General features: G+C 41.5%; 1 pseudogene; it reads right to left on the minus strand.

Annotated features, from left to right (window-relative positions):
- Positions 1–2057: 2057 nt before the first annotated feature.
- Positions 2058–2233, minus strand: LOC148651760 (U4 spliceosomal RNA; annotated as a pseudogene).
- Between the last annotated feature and the right edge of the window lie 20587 nt (positions 2234–22820).

The raw sequence follows: 22820 nt of genomic DNA on the forward strand, positions 1-22820 counted from the left end.
TACGGTATTCATTCATAGTCTTAAAATTCCTCTCTCTGATTAATCAGTTGCTTTTATGACTGCACACTTTTTTACGAGACTAAGAAATGGCAGACCCTTCACCAGCATGTGCTCATTCCAGCTAGCTCAGGGGACCAATCCTTTACCAGACAGAGTACAGACCTGGCAGGCTACCTGGCGATGGGGGTTTCAAGTCAACAGGAGTTGGGACAGAAGTCTGGAAACTTTGCACCTGTTCTGGGGATTGTGAGGGCCATACAGCACTGTGCTATCCTTTGCCCTGCAGTTAGAGAAACACCTGTAGTGTATGTCCTTTACCTTATACTGAAGCCCTGCTGTGTTGGTGCAGCCTTAGACAGCAGAGGTCAGGCTCAGAGGTGTCAGGCGTCATGAGCCACCCCTGGCCGTTCCATAGTAGACGAAATGGAGCAAAGAGGACAAATAAATAACATTAAATCTCGTTACATTTAAAAAAAAAAATCAATGTCCAAAAATATTTTAGTGAACAGAAATATTTCTTTTGTTTTCCAAACAAAGTACACTGTCAGAATGTGTGCTTTAGTGTGGGCTTGCCTGTTCCGTTTGTGTGGTTTTAATTGGACTTTAATGAAGAAGCTGGATGTTAATAAAACTGAAAGCTTCTCTTTTTAGAGGTAATGAACCTCGGGAGAAAGTGATTAAATTTATTATTAAACAGGTAGGAGCTTAACAGCCTTAGTGACTAATTCTCTGAAGACGCATCCAGTCAAACTATTTTCTAAAAATAAAAAAGGACTTAATAGCCGCATTTCTCGCTTTGTCTGAGCGTCAGCACTGGGTTTCACAGTCAGTCTTGTGACAAGCATTGCCTCTTGAGATGTCACATGGAGAGACAGAGAGGGGAAAAAAGCCGTCTTTCTACGGGAAAGAAAATATCTGGTGTGAAAGAGGTTTGTGCGAAAGAGAGGATGCAATTATTAAAACAATAAATGAGGCATTTAAGATAAAGGTGTTGATTAATCATTTATATAGATGCTCTCTCACTCGTTCAAACAAAAGGTGTGTGTGTGTGTGGGGGGGGGGGGGTGATGGTGAGGCTGAGGCACCCTTGTAAATCTAAATCAGGAATGTTTTTTTCTTCTGTGGAGGAATTAGGTTCTGCTATTGCAGTGCAGCAGCTGAAAAGATTGGGATGCACAGTATTTCAATGTCAGTCTAGCAGTAACAGCCTGAAGGGTCCAGTTTGCATTGAAAATATTAAGTCTTATAATCTGTAACTGAACCAGAACTATTAACCTGCTGTAATACATTTTTGGTGGTTGAAGGTCACGAATAAATATATTTTTTACCTTATTTTTTTCTGGCAAGAATCAACGAATCAACTTATGAATCCCCATGGTGTGTGTATTTTAGTTCACCAGTGATGTTTCAGCTGATAATGTGAAAATGAGGCAGTTTTTTTTAACAGATCTGATTTAGGAATTTATAAATAAATAAAATGCTAACAATATTTCAGAGAGTTTTCTTGTTTTATGTTTTGCTGTGTAGGGTGTATTTATGCTTTAGTTTGTATTTCTGCCTAGTTGAAAATACGGCCTAGTAGCCTAATCTTTTTTTATCCTCTTGAAGGAATGCTGTGCATATTGTGCAATTTTCTTCTAGATCCTGTAACTGACTCTCATGTTTAATTGTATTTTTAAAGATTATAGAATTGTTTTACACAGTCCTTTATTATTTCATATTTGTCAAGATATTACATTAAGCATCTTTAATTTCGTACTGGAAAAAAAATACGGTATATAAAGATACTGTGAAAGTTGTACAGCAGCTCTTAAAGCTGAAGGGATAGATCATCACTATCTTATTTTCAGTTGGAAATCCACGTTCATTAAGCAGGATAAAACAACAAAGGAAATGTGCACCAAAGATAAAGTTGACTACCATTAAGTGAAAGGATTACATTGGTCTGAGCAGAGCCAACACTGTATATCAACACAGAAGATTATCTTCAGTGTGCAGAATGAGCACCATAACAAAATACACTCTTGCTATTACATGAATTCTGTAAGAGGAGATTGAATTTGCAATGCCCCCTAATCTTTTTAAAATTTTGTTCCTTACCAGCCCTGTATATGAGGCACAAAGCTCTATTCGAAATAAATACAGAGACAGGACCTAGTTTGGGAAAAGTTTTCAACTAGCATTAATCGCATCTCGGCTAAACCTCATAGACTACAATTCCTCGGAGCAGGATATCAGTGGTGTCAGCTGATAACCTAAACCACCCACTCCCTCCCTGCCCCAGCCATCCCAGTGTCGCTGTGTGTGGTCAGCACTGCTCCAACCTTCAGGGACAGGACTGTAGTGATCCAGACAGACAGCTGTCCAGTGGGCAACTAAAGCTTGGAGGTTTCATGTTTGATGACATGCAAACTGCAGATAACTGCTAACCCCTACAAGGATAACACACCCAGCACCCTCTCTGCACAGCCTCTTCTGCCATCTGGTGTAATCCACTGAGTGTTAGGCAATTGTTTCTCACTGTGAGTTTTGTGAAGGAAAGTTTACAAAGGCTGTGTCTCTTGAGGTGCCTGGTCTTCAATTACCTTGGCCCGACTTGTTTGACATCATGAATCTCACTATTTCAAGCTTTACACCACAAGTATTTTCCTACTGTGTTAATGCTTCCTTTTTTTCATTTCACATTTTAACCACTGGATGCAACCTGTAAATATCTGGTCTGGAGCCCTCTGCTTTATAAAGCTGGCTCATTTTCATTTCCAGACCTTTGCTGTCATTTCTGTTGCTGCAAGGCTGCAGAAAGATCTTCCAGACTATATACAGTAGGTGCTTGCAAGTCAGTCAGCTCTTTCAAATTCCATCTTAAAACTCAGGTTTATAGTCTGGCTTTTTTTTATTTCCTGTATTTTAATGTGTGCTTGTGCCTATAGTGTCTACTTATTAAAATGTCATTACTTTTCCATGATGCATCGCGTAAAGTGCAATATGAAATAAATGTTTGCTTTACTATGCCCATACTATGCTCTTCACAAATGTTTCTTATAAAAGGAAATTTCCTGTGTATGATTTCTATGTACAAGCAAGATGCATTCCTCCCAGAACTTAGGCCTCTTTAATCAATGCAAACAAATGCCATGTCTGTGTTGGGTTCCTGTGATCTCTTCAGGAACGTGTGGGGTTTTGCTTCACATTACACAGGGTAAGCTTAAAAATGTTAATTAGTAGAGGAGAAGACACATTTTCCCCTACTTTTCCAGTTCATTTAGAATTGCATCTGAGGTTGGTGTGCTTGTGGCTGCTCAGGAATTCATAATTGAGAACATAGGTGGTGTTTTTGTGACCTCAGGGCCCTCAAAGGTTTGCAAACTTGCAACACAATCTTGTCAGACTTCCCAAGCAAAGCAAAACTTGAATGGGTTAGTACTGGGCTGAGGAACCTCTAAGGGCAGGTGATCTGTGTAGTCCTCTTAAATATTTATGAGATAACTTTTTTCTGTGTGCTACTTTGACTCACGAAGACTATTATTCCTTAAAGCTCTCTGGTCTGGTCCTGGTGCCTGAACGTGCACTGTAAGCAAATCTTGAAGTGATTCGGTTTCTCAAAAATGGGAAGTATCTCATTATGAAGAGTACTTGAAAAAAACTTGTACAATGTCAGCCCCAGTTAATAACCCTGGTTTCACCAAGCTTCCCACTTGTTATGGAAGGTGCACAGTTGGTGCATCAAAAGGTTTTCTTGAACTTATCTTTTTAACACTCAATACCAGTTAACGAATCCTATCCATAGAATCTGTAATGCATGTTGCGGTGTTACAGGCCAAATTCTGATTTGAGAGATCGGGAGATTTGCATCATGTTGATTATGTTTTGTCCCAGAGCTTATCTGGTTCAGCATACGGTTGCTGTGAATAGCCGGAGTGTCCCAAGAGTAGTAATCGGTACAAAGGCATTTTTTGTCGCCGGAGTTTAAAACTGCAGATATTTGAAAAAGAAAGAGAGGCCGAAAGATGCAATGAGCCTGCTCACGTCGGACACTGTGCCTTGAGTTGTTCCCTCTGGGTCCACTCAACAGCCATCGGTGGTTTGCGTCTGCACGTCATGTGCAAGGGCAGACGGGTCTTCCTGGCGATTGTTTAACTCAATTAGGTGCTACTTAATTGACACTTGGCAATCAGGTAACTGCTTTGTGCGAGTCCGTTCTGTCCAGGGTGCTGATGTGTAACAGGCGTCGGTGTGGCTGTATGTAGTATGTGGGTGTGTGTGTGAATGGGGAACCTGTGTGGTGTACAAGGTAGACTGATTAAGTCGTGTCTTTGGTTACTTTCGCTTCCTTGTTTTGGTTGACTTATAGAAGTTAAGGAACAAATAACAGGTTTATTCCATGCTGATAAGGGAAGAAAAAGAAAACAGCGTTTCGGGTGTCACACCCGAAGAAGGCTCCAAAGGCGAAATGTTGTGTTTTCTTTCTTCCCTTTTCAGCATGGAATAAACCTGTTACTTTTTCATCCGCAGCCTATGCATGCTGATGCAGCTACCTACCTGAACTACTTATAGAAGTTAAAACTTGTTTTTATGTTGGACTACCCAGTCGAGATTGAAAGCCTTGTTGTTTAGAAGTTTTTTAGGGAGTCCTACACTGGGCCTGACTTGTAAGTAAACCCAGTACGAAAAAACTTAGAATTCAAAATTGCCCTGTGACATGGATTGATTCCCAAAGCCGGACAGTAACAGTCAAATAAAGTAAAAGACCTACTGTATCAGTATTTCTTCAAGTGGAGTATTGGACCTTCCTGAGCAAAGATTAACTCTGAAGCTGGACTTCCTTCTGCAAGGGTTTGATAGAATCGGTGTCTGCACCAGGAGGAACCCAATTCATGCAAATCTCGTGTTGCTGGAAAGCGTAGCACAGCGGCAAATCCAGTTTAGTATTCTGAGGGACACTGGGACTCACCCCAGCACAGGCACCCTCACATTAGAAAGGGGCTTCTATTCATTCAGAAGTGTGAGAGGTGTCAGAGCCACAGTCATTAACTAAAGATGGAGGAGGCAGGGGAGACACATGTATACTAATGGGGGAAAAGCCTTTAATTAACCCACAGGGGTTGAACAGCAACACTATGGCCAGACATCGAAGACATGACAAGGTTGGTAATCAGCCTTCTCCCTTATCACACCTGCCCAGTGGTGTGCTGCTAAGCTCCTTTATAGACCAGACCTTTAAAATGTCATCCATTCAAACCCATTCATGGGTTTCCTCCATAATGACAGGTAAACAGGACGTCTACCTATCATTGTCACTCAACTGAGCACCCAGACAGGCATATACGGAATGGGTCTAATTTGCCAAGCCATACAGTATCTGGAATATGAATATATCAAATAGTGTTCTATAACCAGGACGTTTTTTTCAGATTGTCAAAGTTGATAAAAAGCTGATAGAATATATTATGTTCACGGTAGTGTCTGCAATGATATTTAATAAGGACTGTCTTTTAATTGGCTTCTGGTTTTGAAATCTAAATGTTCTGAGAAGTAAGTTTGAGCTATAAATTTTAATATAATACTATACTGTACATGTTCTTGATGACATCTGTTCATTAGAAGGTTGTATAAAACTGTGCTGTGGTTGTCTTTTGCTTAGCTGGTTTCTGAGACAGTTCATATTTCAGACTAAGAAATACATTCTGGAATAGATTTCACATTTACAGCTGACTATTGTGTGGACATTTAAACAACGCACCCTAAAGTGTTAAACTCTGAAAGTTTAGCTACATTCATAATTTCTCTAAACTGATAACCATGTCCTGCTTGCAAATCTACAACACTGACAATAAAGCTGTCTTCCTAATGTCACGGCTGCCTGACTGACATCTTGATTTTCTGCGGAAGTCGGTCAGCTGGAGAGGATGTTTCATGACCAATTAATCTTCTAAGCTGATTCTGCCCTATGAGTAAGCAAAGCCTTACCTTAATATTTGTAGAGCCTGATAATATAAAAAAACAACCACTTGGAATTTGTTTTTTTCTGCTTAGTTTAAACATTTGATGAGAGAAAAAGCTGTCTGAAAACAGCTTGATATAAACCGCACACAAATAACTGCTGCTTGCTAACATTTCTTCCGATAAAAATCAAATGTTGTGCTTCAGCTTGGTTCTTTCAACAGCTGGGACTGAGTGGCTTGAAAAGCAGAACGTTCGAGGGAAGAGTTTCAAAATGAATTGATCGTGTTTATCATGTAGGTCGGCGCTGCCGGCTGCAACAAGTTCCAGTTAAGATTTAGGCAGAGCTGTAAACAATGAGCTTTCAAAACCCTGAGCAGAAGGTGGTCGTCTTAAGAAAAAGTCTGTGAAAGAACGCAGGGGAGCTGCCTCCGTCCAGACAAAGAGGGATTGATTCCCTGAGACTGACACGTTGGGGCTGACCTTTGAAGTCGGGGGCTGACAGGAAGCAGACAAAGAGCACCTTCCCTGCTCTCCAAGATGTGTTAATCCCTCCCCTATTTCAGTGAGAGAAACATCAATATAAATGGATTTACAAATGGCACGGCTTCAGTTATCTCCAAAGGACATGCGCATCAATCAAAGACTGGACACAGAAATGGCCTGTAATCCAGCAGACTTGCTAGACCTGATGGTAACTCTTTCACTGGAGAGAATGCTGCAGCTTTCAGTGGTGAAGTCGACTGTGGCTTCTGGGAGAAAGCTTGGGCCTTTGTGCACATACTGCTCGTCTTGGCAACATTTGTGTGGGGTATAGACGGGGGTACTGCAATCTCAGCTTGTGTTTGTCACTCTAACCTTTATGTGAGATTACTCTTGTGAAAGCTGACCAAGACACACCGTGGTAAAAACAGTTATGTGTAGGACAGCACGGTGGAGTCGCATTAAATCCTAGCAAGATCTGTTAAAGCTTGAATTACTTTGGGAAAGCACAGCACATGTGAGGTAAATGTATGGTTCTGTATAAGCATGGGAAAATACAGAATCAATGAAAATAGATCCTGAAAACTTAGTTTCATTAACGTGCTTTCACACAAAAACAGTACTACCAGCGACTGTTACAGATACATAGAATGTTACAGTTGCCACTGTTTTGGCATCTGAGAATAGAACATTTTGAAAGTAAGCTAGAGTATAGGAATGTTTTTTATTATTTCTAAGGTTAAATCTGACTATATTTGGCTAGTTTCCCGGATTTTCAGGTCCAACTTTTATTTACATTGACGTTTGCTTTTACATGTTGGAACAGCACTTTGAAATGCTGATATTACAAGGTGATTACAAGTTGCATGCGGTTATCAAAAGGTAAATCATTTAAAGGAAATAATTTATCGCTATTATTAAAAATGAGAACATTTGCTTTCGAAATGGGCTCTTAATTTGCCTGGTTCTCAGGACAGATCCCTCCTTTTGATCTTCGTTTATTTTGTTTGGGTGAGGAGGATGTGAGTTATATTTATCTACCATCTGAAAATTGTATCGATTACCTTTAGCTTTCAGACAACAAAGGAGTATGACAACTGAAATGCATACAATCAGGTTTTTAAGTTATTTGTTGGGGTAGCTGAAATTTCCTATTTCAAAATGTGCAAAATAGCTTTAAGATGCATGATGAGATCATATCTTCAGTTGACCAAGTGTGAAATTGTTTTGTTTTTTTCCTATGTGCAGAAAATAATGATCTGAAAAAAATGCAGGGTTGCTTGTGCTCTTTTCCACAGATTAGATAGGTATAGTTTATGAGTCACTAATTAAACAAATGCCTGATTGATCATAGCTAAGGTCTTAGTTGCCTATTGAATTCGTCTCCTACAGGTCATGTGCAGATCAGTCAGTGATCCTTTAGCAAATACATACTCATCTTGTAGCATTTTTCTAACCTGTTATTCCTTTTTAATTTCAAAATCTACAGCAGCCGATAGTTAAACCCTTGTCACTTGCTGTCTAAATAAATTAAATCATGTCAGACATATGGCAAACCGATCCTCTTCATAAACGACAAACCTCCAAATAGTACAATTGCCTGTTATATACACTGTGCTGTTTTCTTGCTCTGCTATTATGTCAGGAAGATCTGTGGCTTATGAAACATCATTGATTTACTTCAGAAAAAAGGCCTGTCAGGTGGGTTAGAGGCAGGGCCGTATGGAAATAATTGAAAACATTTCCCATAAAGAATTTCAAGACAATCTTGTTAGTCTGGAGGGAAAACATATTGAAGTACGTTTCTAATAAACACAGTTACCTTCTCATTTTTCACTGTAGTATTCATACTATATAGGCCTTAAGTATCTAAATACTTGGTTAACACCTCAGGTTCACAACATTACGGAGGGATTGAGAGAGCTAATGTGACTGCTAAGAATGCATAGTGAATATTTTTAACTTAAGGGCTACATACAATTTGCACGGCCTACATTTTTCTTCTATTGAGATCCAAAAGTAAATGGACTGGCAAATATATGAATCTGAAGTGTGTGGCTTGAAAGGATATTTGATCATATACAATAACCATGAAAGTCAGTATTGTGATTTGGAATTTTTGGTTGCAAACAAAACAAATCTACAGTAAATTATCTGTGTGTTGTGTGTTTTATACATTTCTTGGAGCTGTAGTAGCTTGAAAACCAGCCCTGAAAAGAGGGAACAAATAAAACAGTTGCATTAACCTTGCAAATGTGTTGCATGAAAAATATCACCAAACGCAGTGCAGCACTGAGGACAACGAAGAACACTAAACCAAAAATGACAGGCATGGCAGTGGTAGTGGCATTCTAGGATGACAGTTGAAGAGGATGTTGAGTCCAGGTGATCTTTCTAAGAGTAAGATGACAGAATAGAAACAGCCAAGCTGAACTGATGAGAAAGATTGCAGGCTCAACTCAACCCTTAAAATGTTTTTCATAGTTACTGTCATCCCTGAAAGAGTAAAACGTCTTCGTTGTATTAATGTCAGAGGAGTGACCTCTGCCAGCTCAGGTAACTCGGGGGAGTGGGACCTACTATACCTTGAGTTGTAGCCGAGTTGTACTTCATTCAGATTGAATACCCACTTGCACATTTTGGTATAAATGTATGTTGCTTGGGACACAAGAGTCAGACAAACTCCATCAACTTGTACAGATATCCACCCACAGCTCAAAATGATCAAATACGTAAATTGGCTGGCATTTCTCAATGGCTTTTTTTTCCAACATGTAGGTAATTTCAAAGAAAGTAACCTCCTCTTATTCCTATATCTACATGTATAGAAATAGAAATCTCTAATCTCACTGAATTATCAGTCTGGTCCCACTGCAGGTTCACATGTATTGGGACCTATTTTTTCATGTTTGCTTGTAAAGCACAGGGTGTGCAGACTAAAGTGCCTCCCAGACCACAGAGTTTTTTAGTCCTCACTTTAAATTCTAGTAGATAAAATTTTACTGCTATCCCCTTGTGTCCTAGCAGCCTTCTGAACTTAAGAGCCCAGAGCACAAGAGCGGATCACAGTGGTGGCAGTAAAACCTTTATTTTCTCTGCAAAACGCTCACCCATACACCACTGAATTTACGAGGGTCCATAATTCTGGAAAGAGGCCCCACTGAGAATCGCTTGGATTTTCCTTCTCTCTCAGTGTTGCAGTTCTGTCCAAGGAGGTTTATGCAAATGAAACTGTCCATGAAGCTCAGCTAACGGCTTATATAATAAGGTTCTTCCATTCCCACAGTAGTTCAAAATTCTGTTACTGTCCCCGCTAAACCATATTACAGTACATTTTTCATAATTATTTTTTCTCTGTCTGTTATGGCTTCTTTTCCCAGAAGACAGTCTTGATATGCCTCCTGTTACTGTGTATTGCACGTCGCAGCAGAACACGGACTATTTTTTGAAGACTGCAGTGAATGTTTTACCTGCACAGTTCACAGAAGTGTCGGAACTTTCATCCAGATACACCCCTGAGGGCCTGCACTTCCCACTACTCAGGTGCTATGAAATGTCCTCTTGCTACAAGCTGTGTGTAGTGTGAGTGCACTACACTTACTGTACAGTACCATGAGTTTTGTGTCCTGGGTATGCTCTGCTGTCACAGGGGCTGTATGCAGTGTGAATACACAACACTTACAGTACAGTACCATGGGCTTTGTGTACTGCATTAATCTATGATGCTGTTCTGCATGATTCTCTGTTTTGTAGAAGGATATGTACTGTTCTAACTAGCCATTCTTAAGATTAAAAATACAAGAAACACCAACAGGTTCTAAGATTTTCCAAACTGAGGGTTGTGCATGAGAGTTACTTACAATGCCTCTTCACTTGGTCTTTAGTGTAGCTCCCAGATGGTTCCTTGTTCTGTGCACTTTCTAGCTTTCAGAAACACGTTTTTTCCTGTCAGAACCTCTTGTTAGGGTTGTAAATAAGAATTTGAATACTAGCAAGAGCAGAAAATTGCCCTTAACATACATTAGTGCGTGAAGCAAATTACAAAATTATACAGATGGAAAATGCAGGTGGTCTCCTTATGTCATATCCCAGCTCTTTTAGTGCTTTAATGCTTCTGATTGTCTGTAATGGGAGAGCTGTCCATAACTGACATCAATGGTTATCGCACCCAGCTGGAGATAGTGGAATTGTGTGAGTAAATGCATTCTTCTTTCGAAAAGCACTCAGGAAATTGAGAGATGCTTGTAATTATTTGAACTTTGACAAGATTGATGCCCTTGGCTTTAAAACATCAACTGCTTGTTTTTCTGTTAGGAAAATACAGACAACAGCCATGACAAACTAGGTGAGATGGCAAGATCTTTCATAACAGCTTGACATTTTATTACAGTTTTGTTTTACACCACATCAACAGCCTTGCAAACTAACATTTTTAGAGTCCGTACCTTGCAATGCATCAACTATTGAGTACCTTGACTCACACATCGATACTGTTTCAATACCACATATGAATAATTTTGTCTTAAATGGGGTTTATGATTTTGCTTGTGGCTATAGGTAGGTGTGTTTCATGAATCAGCAGAAAATTCTACACAGGTGCACAGCTACATTACACCTGTGAGGTTCCCCAGATGAGAAGCTGTTCAGAGACTGAGGTGATTCTGGGTTTGAAAGACCACACACACTGCAAAGTCTTGTTCCGGAATAGTCGATTAGCAGTCTGTGGCCACGTAGATTAGTAAGATTTTGCTTTCAGTCTCCTGTATGTAAATTGCCAAGATGGTTGTGATTTAAGTGGTATATTGCATGATTATTGTGTTTCTATATTTTTTTGCAATTGTTAGCACTTCTTATTTGCATGTTATATTATACAACAATTCACCTCCAGAGTAATTTGGTATAAATTAACACAAACTCTCTTCAGGCATTCTGGTGCAGTTTGCCAACCCAGCACCAGTGAAGCTGTTCTGGAAAGCATAAACATGTCATCACGCAAGCAGTAAGGCTTCATCGAGTTTGCTTTAACTATTTTCTTTTTGAATGCTGACCAGTTTTATTTCCAGGAAAAGAAACAAATCTTTTTTTGAACAAATGCTGCGGTCTTGCATCCTTTCTCCTGTGCCACGATCTCATAGCTGTGAGCAAATTTGCCCTGGCAAAATACGTGCATTTGTAACAAAGCATTCCTAGCAGGTAAAACAAGGCATTCTCAGGTCGTGAAAAGTAAGAACGTACAAGTTTGGCAACAAGCCTGATAGAAGGCTTGTGTGGCCTTGTCATTTTGTGTGCTTAAGTATCACTTTCTTGTTACAGCCAGTGGGCAAGAGCTGAACTTGTGATTCACACGGTCCTTCCACACTCCTGCAATGGCAGGTGGGGAGAGCATCCTCATGGGCTGTGTTTTTTCCTGCCTGCCTGATGTTGAGTGCTGTCAGCTACCCCCCCAGAGAACAGCATCCCAGGCTTCTGATCTGCAGCAGAGTGACTCCAGTGCTGACACCTTAGCGCTCCTGGGGGGAAGCTTCTGGTCTCTCAAGTGGAACACGAGCACCAGCTTCCCATCAGGAAGCACAGAAACTAATAAACAGACGCACACAGACAGAAGCTCATTGCCTAGTGTGATCCGCAACGCCAGCAAACCTTGGGCGCTGCACCGCGAGAAAATGAGAGCTGGAGGAAATGAACCTTCTAGTGTTTTCTTCCACTCCAGCGCCTCGCCCGCACTGCAAGGCGGACGATCTGGACTTCCCTCTCTCTTCCGGATCCATGCAGTAATAGCAACATTTGGTCCCAGGGAAGTGCTGCTTGCTTGGCAGGAATTGAATTCTCCGGGACCACAATTACAAATGTTTCACCTCCTCTGCCTGTGAGCACAAGCTTCATATGCTTACAAAACATACAGTACGTAATACTAAAAAAGGACGTAATCGTGGAAAACCAGGGCTTCAAGAATAGAAATACTGAAAACAATCCTATACAGTAGATGTCTATTAGCTACAGTAGTTCAGGTGGGTAGCTGCGTCAGTATGTGTAGTCTGCAAAGGAACATGGTTTATTCCCTGCTGAAAAGAGAAGAGAGAAAACGCAATGTTTCGGCCGTGAAGCCTTTGTCAGGTGTGAGAAAGACAGGGCAGACAGCAAAGATTAAAGATTTCTCCAAGCCCATAGTTTCTCAATTCACCTCAGATGGCCATGATCACACTGAGCTCCTTATCCCTGTTCTCAAAGAAGGGTTTCTCAACACCCATAGCAGAAAGACAACAAACTAAACTCATCCTGAAACTAGGTTCACACAGTCCCCCTTCTCTCATTGACCGAGTTATTTTCATGTAATCTTCTCTATTCTTTGACTTTACACCTCTCTTCCTCTCCTCTCCACTTTGCACTTCCTGAGCGGCCTCTCTGCCCCTCCTGCCTCCTCCCCTCTCCCATTTCTCTCTTCTCTTTCCAGCATGGAATACACCTATCACTTGTTTCTTAGCTACAGTATATTACAGTGACCTATGTGTGAGGTGCAATGGGAATCTACCAATGCAGCTCTGACGATCTGTAGAACTAAATATACGCACTTGTTCTCATTTATGAAAACGGATTACAACGTGTGATGATCAATAAGGCCCTGTTATGTATTGCTGTGGAATCGGAAAATTTGAATTTCTAGGAAGTACTTTTCGTGAAGGGCCCCGATCTGCTCTGTTGGTAAAGCACGAGACTCATAATCTCAGGGTAGTGGGTTTGTGTCCCCATGTTGGGCGCGAGGGCCTCCATGTTGGAGGTTGGGCACAAGGCTAACAGCCCTGTCCCATAAAAAAAACTGTTACGGTAACAGCAACAGGATTATGCCCCCCCTACACGCCAGAAGGATGTAGCACCTATCCATCCGCTTATTGTGAGATGATGGACATCGCATGCTTCCTCACTTTCCTTCCCCATGCAGCACGGCAGTGCCATTCCTTACTGTCCCTTTAACTGCTGTCTTCCTGGTTCCGGATTTGTGCAGTAGATGTTGTGTAGAGGTGACTGCTGGATCTGCTCACTCTGTGCTGGTGAGGGTTGACTAGTCCTGGGGCTTGATTTCCTTTTTGTGCGCAAGGGCATTAGCAGTTTCTTCACTGTGCCACGGGCCTATCAATCAGGGGCAGGTTTGTCTGTCAGTGTACCCTAGAGCGGTTTTGTCTACAGCGGCCTCCTACAAAAGAGCGCCCCAACAGCGGTGCTTCTTAGCCCTGCCCCTCAAGCCAGCCTGCGGCTTGTGTTCGAACTGGGCTCTTAATCACCGAGGCTAATTGATCTCTAGGTGATTAGTAAGACTCTCAAGAAGTGGGATGGGGGTAGTATTTGTCAGTAGTGTCAGCCATGAATCAAATGTTCCATTTTCTAACCTCCCTCATTTGCGTGGAATGTAAATAAATGCATCTTGGCATAAAGCAACCACTTTTTATGGGTGCGGTTGACATAGTGTCATTTCCGCCCATGCCTGGACATCACTAATTGGTCACCTATGTAGATAGAGGTAAGAAAGCGATTGTTTATTCCACAAAAGAGAACAGATGCAGTTCTCTTTGCAACATTCCTTGCAACACACCTGCAGCTGAGTATTTTTTAAACCAGGGACTGAGCGCAGGACAAAGAGGTCCGTTTAAGCTAGCAAATACCCCAGTTAAAGGGACCAGTCGGCCCCGTGGGGTAAGTGGTACTTGGAGGGAGAACCACAGGAGACAGGGGTGCTCCGGGGCTCAGGCCGAGAGCTGCTGCACCAGATGACTTCTCAGCTGATGCCGTTGAGAATCCGGGCTTGCTGGTGTGGTCATAAGTGACCAGTGAGCAAAACGTCCCCTCTGTTCTCCTTAAATGGACGATTCCTGCTTTCAGATGGACTTGTGTGAATGTCCTTTGGTGAATGGAATCATTTTTGTTCTTCCTTGCTTAGTGAGACACTGGTCCTCCTCCCTGTGTTTTGTAAAGTGGTTTGTAACATGTAAAAGGCACTAGGAAATCAATAATACAGACTTTCTAGAGATTTCGAGTATCTGGAACAACTCTTTTACCTTTGCATCACATGCAGGCCTGTGAATGTCTGCTGATCTCTGCATACTGGTAAGATGTAAAAACTTTAATGTAAAAATCTGTCTTGCAAATGCCCAGTGCACAGCAATGTAATCGGGCTTAAATATTTCTTTTTTCCCCAGTAGCAAAAGTGTGCGTTTCAGCTCTCCTACGGACACAGCAGCTGATGGAGATGGAAAGCGGGCATTGTAATGAGAAATCAATCAGATTCATGTCGAGGCCAGTCGGGCAGAGCTGGCAACAGCGCTGTGGGGCTGACAGTGGCACGTTCAGAGGTCATTCAAGAGCTAGGAAAACGGTTCCGGACAATTCAGAATGTAATGATTTGTTGGTAATCAGCAGAGTTCCTCTAAAGATTAAACAGAGAGGTTCTGTATTTGTTTAAGAGCAGTGACAGATTTATTGAGTCCTTAGTTTATTTTGCACAGCGTGGCATGGTAAGGCAGAAAGGAGAAGAGCTTCAGTGGTGTTTGCTTTTTCCTGCAGATAGCAGTGAAGAGAGAGAAGATAACACAATCGACTACTTCTTAAAATTCTTAGTCTGTGGGCTGATGACGATAAGGACTGTGCAGGTCAGCGCTGCTTTAAATGTTATCCTTTGTCTCCTAACATTGCGGTGGTCCTGGCGAGGTGCTGTTAGTTTCTGAAGGTTTACTTTTTTGGGGCTGGGGAGGGGATTGACAAAACTGTAATGGCCAGGCTTGTGCTCACTCCGGCTCTGGATAAACCCACTAAGAAGTGCAATCTTCTCTTGTCTTAGAGTGATTTCTTTGAACTGAGATGTGTTAGATTGAGACATCCATCAGCCTGTACAAGCGGATACTGTGCAGAGTCATCACAGCGTGACAGCTCAAACAGCCTACAAAAGCATCCCCATTCACACAGGGTGGGCTCTTGGTAAGCCCGAGGTATCATGGGGCTTTGGGCAAGGAGAGGAGCAAGGGAGACATCAAACAACACGGGGAGGAGACCCCAGGAAACATAACAGAGCAAACCTCAGGGAGGCTGAAGAGAAACAAGGACAAGATGGTGGAAGAGAAGAAAGCAAGCTGGGCCAGTTCTGCACATTAGAGTTCATGGTGGGGAAACAAGACTGGAAAGATCACCAGCGTCAAAATCTGATACTGTAGGACAGCTTTCAAAACTCTTTGCTCTGGCATTGCAAGGCAAAACAACAGCCATAATAACAAATGATGCTGTTCAGTTTTAACTGGGCTCAAATGGGAAAACCCAGATCTCACTTTTCTTTGTGAGTGCCGCTGTTCTGGAAGAGCGGTGCTCGGGGCCCTGGGTCTGACTCCGGCCTTGCACATCCATCTGTGTGGAGTGTGCATGTTTGCCCATGTCCTCATGGAGGCCCTCAGCCTGTGTTATCCTTCCTCCCAGCTCACAGGCTTGGCTTTGCATCTCCCTCGCTCCGCTGTCCCTCTCACTCTGTGCACTTGCAATGAAGTCATGCTCTGAGCTCTGGACAGGCCTGGAACGTGTGCAGGCTTGATCATATCTCGGAATGGGTCTGCAAAGTTGGTTGCTCATTTCCTGCTTTAAAAAAACGAGAAAAAACAGACTAAAGTACCCGTCTAGTCGTTCGCTGAAAATGTTCACTCTTAAGAGCTCTAATAGTCTTTCAGTCGTGCGGCAGCCTGTTGCAGCAGCCCTGGTTACTTTGTGATGTGTATGTCTGTTTTTGTTTGTTTACTACCTGTAGTTTATATTAGTATATATAGTTTAGCTTTGGATATCGTTTACTTTCGTTCGGTTACTTTTTTACTCAGGAGTTATGACGGCCGCTTCCTCAATTTCCCTTGGGGATCTTATCTTGTCTTATGCTCAAACTGTACTTAGTTATATTACACAGGGCTACTTCACTGAGAGGTCTACAAAAAGGGATCCAATGGACATTATAATAAAGATATTCCACGGGCCGAAGAACTGTCCCTCTTAAAGAACACGTCTGAGACTACTGTAGCATTTGAGCTGATCTCATAAATGCATTTGAGCTGGCACTAAAAGAAAGAATAAATTAGACTGCAGCCATAGACATTCTAGTAGTAAGACTTTAGGTTTTTTGATCAAATTTTCCTCTCTGGAGTGTATGCAATTACTTTGTGGCACCAGACAGTAGCCCAGCTCTGTCGTCCAAACAGTTGTTCAGCCAGTGCTGAACTGACCTGTCTTCCCCTCTGCAAACCCTCTCCACTCCTTATCTCACTAAAGCCCTTGCAGTATCTCCACCACATCGTCTTTGTAGGAGAGAAGAAATTCTTGAACGGTCTACGTGGGGCAGGGCTTGGCAATGAGCTTTGTCAGAGAGAAACTGAAAGCGACAAGCTAATAAGCTGAATCCAATAGCAATTTCAGTAATATTGCATGAAGGGCCTGTGTCGAGTTTCTGCTGAACCGGGATCTGAGACTTTTTCTTTTTCTATTACCGTTGAAGTCTGACCTGCATTTCAATTCAAAGCAGTCTCTACATGTGTTTCTGGCATGCTCCACCCCCATCCTCAGCCAAGCATGTAAACTGTGATTGAGTGCTGACTCAGTTTTATTATTGTAGACTGTAGAAGATATAGAAGAATCATTTGAATAACTCCCTGTCCTGCATTTTTCGCATATCACAACCCTGCTTTCAAATACTTAGGCGGATGGGGGAATGAAAGTTAAATGTTTTCAAATTTCATTTTATTTAACACCCTTCTTACCTTATTTTATTGCTTGATTGTATCGCCCTTATCAGGGGTAATAATTTGTTGTAGCATTTAAAGCACAGAACTCATTGGAGCTAGATGTTTAACCTGCATGTAACTCAAAATCCTTAAAAGCAGTTTCCCTGGTTCCACAGAGGGATCAAAAACGTTTTAATATTCTTACGTAAAGAATCTCTCTTGTATCTCGAACTTCCATTTGGGTAGTCTTAAAGGGGACTCTACAAAATATCGCAAGTTTAAAAAAGTCATTAAAAAGTGATCCAGGATAATTGATGTTTAAATGGGCACTAATGCTTATTTTTGTATGCTCATCAAGCACCCTGCAAAATCATTTACCTTTAAAGAGCAATGTGTTTGAATAGGATACTTCACTGAAACCTGAAAATTATCCAGCAATTATCTGGCGTTTATTTGTTCTTGACTAGCTGAAGCACTTCTGTAATTAGTGAAGTGGTGCTGGAGCTGATGAACAATGAGGGGGAAGAGAACTGGGGAAGTTAACCAGAATGTGAGAGTCTCAAGTACTCTGGCTCAATGCACCAAAAAGTACACTATTGTTTTTAAATGTCAATACAGACATTTTCCCAACTTATTGCTTTTTTTATTTAAAAAAAGGCACTTTCTGCTTTGCCATTATGTACAGTATGTACCTCCTACCGCGTGTTACTCGGTGAACAGATAACGGGTTGCTAAGACAAAGACGATTGGAAAGAGGAGGAGGGAATTGAAAGGTTAACAATGCAGCAATAAATTACCCTTTGGTTCAACAATTATCCCCCGTCTTCGAAATCTCTGCCAAGCTGCTCTCGTCACGTGGTCTTGGAATTGGGAACTGTTACCCCTTCTTTTGTACAGCTGCTTCCTGTCAGGCCACGGTATACCTACTGTGTGTACCTTCTGTATAGGGTGGGAGTAGGGTCGTGTTCTCTCATAGTCAGCTGGGATGTGTGAGCCCTGTTTTTGTTACAGTACATTCCAGCCCAAGAAAAATGGATGATGTCCAAATTCTGCGCTTGGTTTTCTGTCATCGGTGATTCTGAGGAGTGAGAAATCTCATGCCTGATTAGCCATCAGTCGGCTTCAGTGAAAAATTCTTCCTACAGTACATCTTCATGTAAAGTTATTATTGACATTTACTGCCAGTGATGCATGGAGATCCTGATAACCAGATGCCAGCTTAACAACCTCAGAACGCTTAAGAAGGAGAAAGACCATTTGGCCTGTCTTGTCTCTTTGGGAGTTTGCAGTCAATTTTTCTGGTTGAGGACTCATCCAGCTGTTTCTGGAAAGAAACCAGGGCATTGGCTTCAACAACAGGGATGGGCAGCTTTTTCCACACTCCCACAGTTCTGGATGAAGTGCTTCCTGTTCTCAGTTTATATACACTTCCAGTCGGCTTCCCCTCATGACCATGTGGTGCTGGTAAATAGTCACTAAGCAGCCTAATGGCAATTCATGCTCTCACACTTGGGGAAAAAAAGTAAGTTTGCCTGTTTTCTAGTGTGGAGTAGTTATGCATAGCATACTCTCTGCACACCCACCTTCACAACCATCTGCTGACTCATAATGGAAGCCTGATAGACTTGGGAAGCTACAGAGGCTCACATTCCCAGTTCATGGTGTCTCTAAAACTGAGGGATCAATATAGACTGATCACCATTGACTGCAAAAGACTTCATCCATCGTCAGTGAATGACAATATCGAGTTCCCTGGGTAAAGGGTGAATAGAATCGTTAAGTGCGACTTCATTCCATAAAAAAACAGATTTTATTGTGTCTTTTCCAGCCTTATCACATGTTTCTGTTAAGATTCTGTACATTTGGCCCTTAACGTGCCGTTGCCATTGAATATATTATTACTTTAACATCTTCAGAAGGTACTGTTTTAGGACTTTGTGCTAAAATGATGAAAATTAATTTGGCTTCACTTTAGGTAGCAAAATTGAGCTGCACTCTGGGGAACTGAAGAGATTTGTAGAAGCACAGATAGTTTTTAGAGATGATTAAACCTACAGCTCAAATCCTATTAGTCAATCACATCATTAAAGGTGCTAGAAATCACTTTGGGGATGGGTTTGGTAATCTGGATATACAGAGTGAATCCTATTCAGAAAGCTGGCTAACCAACCAGATCTTCTGCCAAATCTCAATAATTCACTGAATTCATGTTTTCCAGAAACAAATATTTAAATGTGACAGTCCCTCTTCAATTTCAAATCCAAGGAATGTTGAATATACGATGTAGTGTGCCATCTAAAAATTTGATTGCTTTTCTTGTTTTAACAAAGGTCATGACGATTTAAATTTAAAATTTGCTCTCCTTTTTTCCCCCACTATCTCCCACACACTGTATTTCACTACAGCATGTGAGCAAGTTAGGAGTGCTGCAGTTCAGTCAAGCCAGCAGGGGGCAGCAGTGTCCCAGATGCAGGGTGGATGGTGGAGGAGACCTGCCTCTGTGATGCTGGCCAGCGCTCAACTTCACTTGCAAGATGTGGGAGGCAGGCAGCCCCGTTGGGCTGCACAGACACTGCATGGAGCAGTGAGCAGAATATCGGTGCTGTAGGGCCTGCTGCAACTCTGAGAGCTAGGAAAATTTCATCTGTGACCCTCCATAATTCCTCAGTGAAGAAAACCAATATTTCAAACATGATTTCATAAAAGTACTCTCGCCATCCCCACTGCAGTCCTCGTTTGTGTTATTTTCTGTCACTGACAGATCTGAATTTTATTTAGTTCCTCTGTTGAATGGCTTGCATTAAGATTCTCTCTTTTGATCTAGACTGTCTAGGCTTATATACTGTATTTGCTCCCTGGCCAGTGTAGCTGTCTGATACAATCCTTCTCTAGGGACTGTGCATTTCAGTCTAAACAGTGGGTATAAAATATGTATGTAAAATATTGTATGCATACTGCAACGAGTTCTTGTTTTTTCCCCTCTTGCTACTAACAACATTGTGGATCTTGTTGTGCCTCTGGACATCCGTTCCCAGTTGTTGTGAAGTAGCAGTCTGCCCTGTGTGCATTATCCCCTATCCCAGAGAGCTCCAGTGAGGATGATAGGGCGCCATCAGCAAATATTAAGAAAGATTTCTTTTCACATCCTTGAAGATTCAATCTGTGCAGTGTTTTGGCTGAAAGAATATTTGTTGTTGATATACAAACCAAATTTACAAAATTCTTAATCCATAATTTAGAATCTCTGGCTGTAACACAAAAGCATTTCTGCAAATTTTGTGCATCATGCCTGCTTGGCTGAGCTCGTAGCATGCAAACTGTCATAAAATGAGTGATCTAAAATAATAAACATCCTTAAATTCATTGAATTTTTTTAAAATCCTGCATGGTGTTCCTATGTCGACACATTTATTCTGTTAGAGATCTCTGCATCCCGGCCTCATTGTAAAAATTAGTCTGTCCTAGACATTCACACATGTATAAACTAAATATCAAGATAATATCAGATAATTGTATCCCTTCATATGTCCAGAATGTTAGAATCAGATTAATGGAACAGCAGATGCTGATGACCTGGTGGCTGGCTGGGGCTCAGCTTAGTCGATCTCAGTTGGGGTTCTCAGTAAGGCTGGCTGGCTGTGGCACAAGACTCATTGCCTTCAGTTGATTTCTCCTTCCTCCCCCTGAAAACAATGGGAATGCCTAAGTTACCTAGCTGTATTAGGTTCTTCTTTTTTGCACGTGCGAGCAGGTTTTGTGTGCACAGGAGATAGAACCCTGCCTAGAGTCAAGGTTCTGTATTGTACAACGGTAATAAGCAAGCGGCTTGCTGTCTGTGACACTAAAGATTTCTGTTATGCTAGTCAGCCTCACGCACGGGTCAGAACACAGATCATTCTTAGTTATATTAAAGGAGCATAAAAGGTTTAGCTAGTTCAATCTCAGTTTTTTTTAGATAAGCTTCTGCCTACCAGTGTGAGTTCATCTCTTATAAATTTAATAATTAAATACTCCTGAGTGTAACTTGAGACCCTAAACACCTTTCTTAAATGTCAACTGCAATTAAAGCTGATGATATAACTCCAGAATACCTTACATCAAGCTGTGCACAATGCTGCATATGTATTTAAAAGGCGCCGAAGACAAATCATTAGAGATTGAACAAGAGCTTTGAAGCTCTAGTGGCTGGCCCTATTCAGAATGCTGAGCTCATTTCAGGTTGTCGTTCTAAATATATATATATCTATTGTAGCCACTGAGAGCACCATTTAGACTAATAACAGGACTGAGGGATGTGATGTGTTGAGACAGACTGAAAGAACAAAACCTTTTTTAATCTGTAACAAAGAAGACATCTACCACATTTTTTGGGCACCTGTAGATCTGGATGGGTCAGTCCAATCTTGAAACTGCGCAATGACCATGAACAAACATATTGAGGGATGAAGCAAAAGTAGGTTCATTCTAGGACCGAAAATGAAAGACATTCTATATTGAGAATATTGATTCTTTTAATATGACTCTTGAACAACCAGTATAACATTTTTATTCCATCCCTTTTAGGTTGAGGTAGATGTTGTCTACATACAGTACTACAGTACTTAAAGTGTCCAAAATAAGAATAGTTTGAAGTTAAGAATCCTTTTAGATATCATGGCTCTCAGTTGTTTGGCTCTCTGTCTTGCACTGTTAAGGAAGTCTGAGTGTGTTGAAATAAAGACCCCACACAGTTCGGTGCACAGTGTGAGTGGCTAGAGGTTTAAAAGTAAGTTAATGATCTCACTATAAATAGACTCCTCTGACTGTGATGTGTTACTGTTTCATATCTAGATTCTAATGCATGTCTACTGTTCTCCAATGACACAAGACTATAAGAACATTAGGAATGTTAAAAACCAGAAGAGGCCCATCCAGTCCGTTTGGTAGTTTGTAGTGAACTAATGTTAGTATCTCATCCCGTTGTTTCTTGAAAGAAGCCAGGGTATCAGCTTTGATGTGGCTGAGCAGCTTGTTCCACACTCCCACAATCCTTTGAGTAAATATGTTCCTCTTGTTCTCGGTCTTATCACACCTGTGTTTGTGCTAATTGGTTTTAGGTCTCTTCTCAGTGGACAGCAGTCCTGGAGTCAAAAAGCCACATAGATTACCTGACTGTGGCAACGTGAAAAAATGGGCATTTTGAAATAAATGCATCAGAGGAAAACTAGTTAGTTTAAACTGCAATAGTCCCATCATGAGCAATTGGCTGGAAGCTTTAGAGAATGGATTCAAGCTGAATAATTTCAAAGATGCCATCAAGAAATATTGATTTGTTGGCTTTAAGTAAAGTTAATGAACACATAAACACAGGCGTTTTTCTGAGGAAAGGCAGCGTGCTCTAAGATATTGAAACTCATTAGTGGCCTTTGAAATCCCTGGAAGGGAGAGCTGGGATGAAGTAAACGTTCATTAAATATCAAGCTGATTGCACAAATAATGAGCTTGTTAATGAACAGGGGAAATAAAATCCTATTTTAAGCTTCACCCTGCACCCTGAGCTCTCTCCTCAGCTCCCTAACCCCACCTCCAGCAACACAGAAATTTTCTCCTACAGTTGTCTGCTGCTAGCCTGTTGTCTCGTTCCCATGCATCTAGTGGGAGGTGTGTCTGAAGTCTCTCAAATGT

This window comes from Lepisosteus platostomus, chromosome 11, assembly GCF_059453375.1.
Source record: "Lepisosteus platostomus isolate fLepPlt1 chromosome 11, fLepPlt1.hap1, whole genome shotgun sequence".
NCBI classification, from domain to species: Eukaryota; Metazoa; Chordata; class Actinopteri; order Semionotiformes; family Lepisosteidae; genus Lepisosteus; species Lepisosteus platostomus.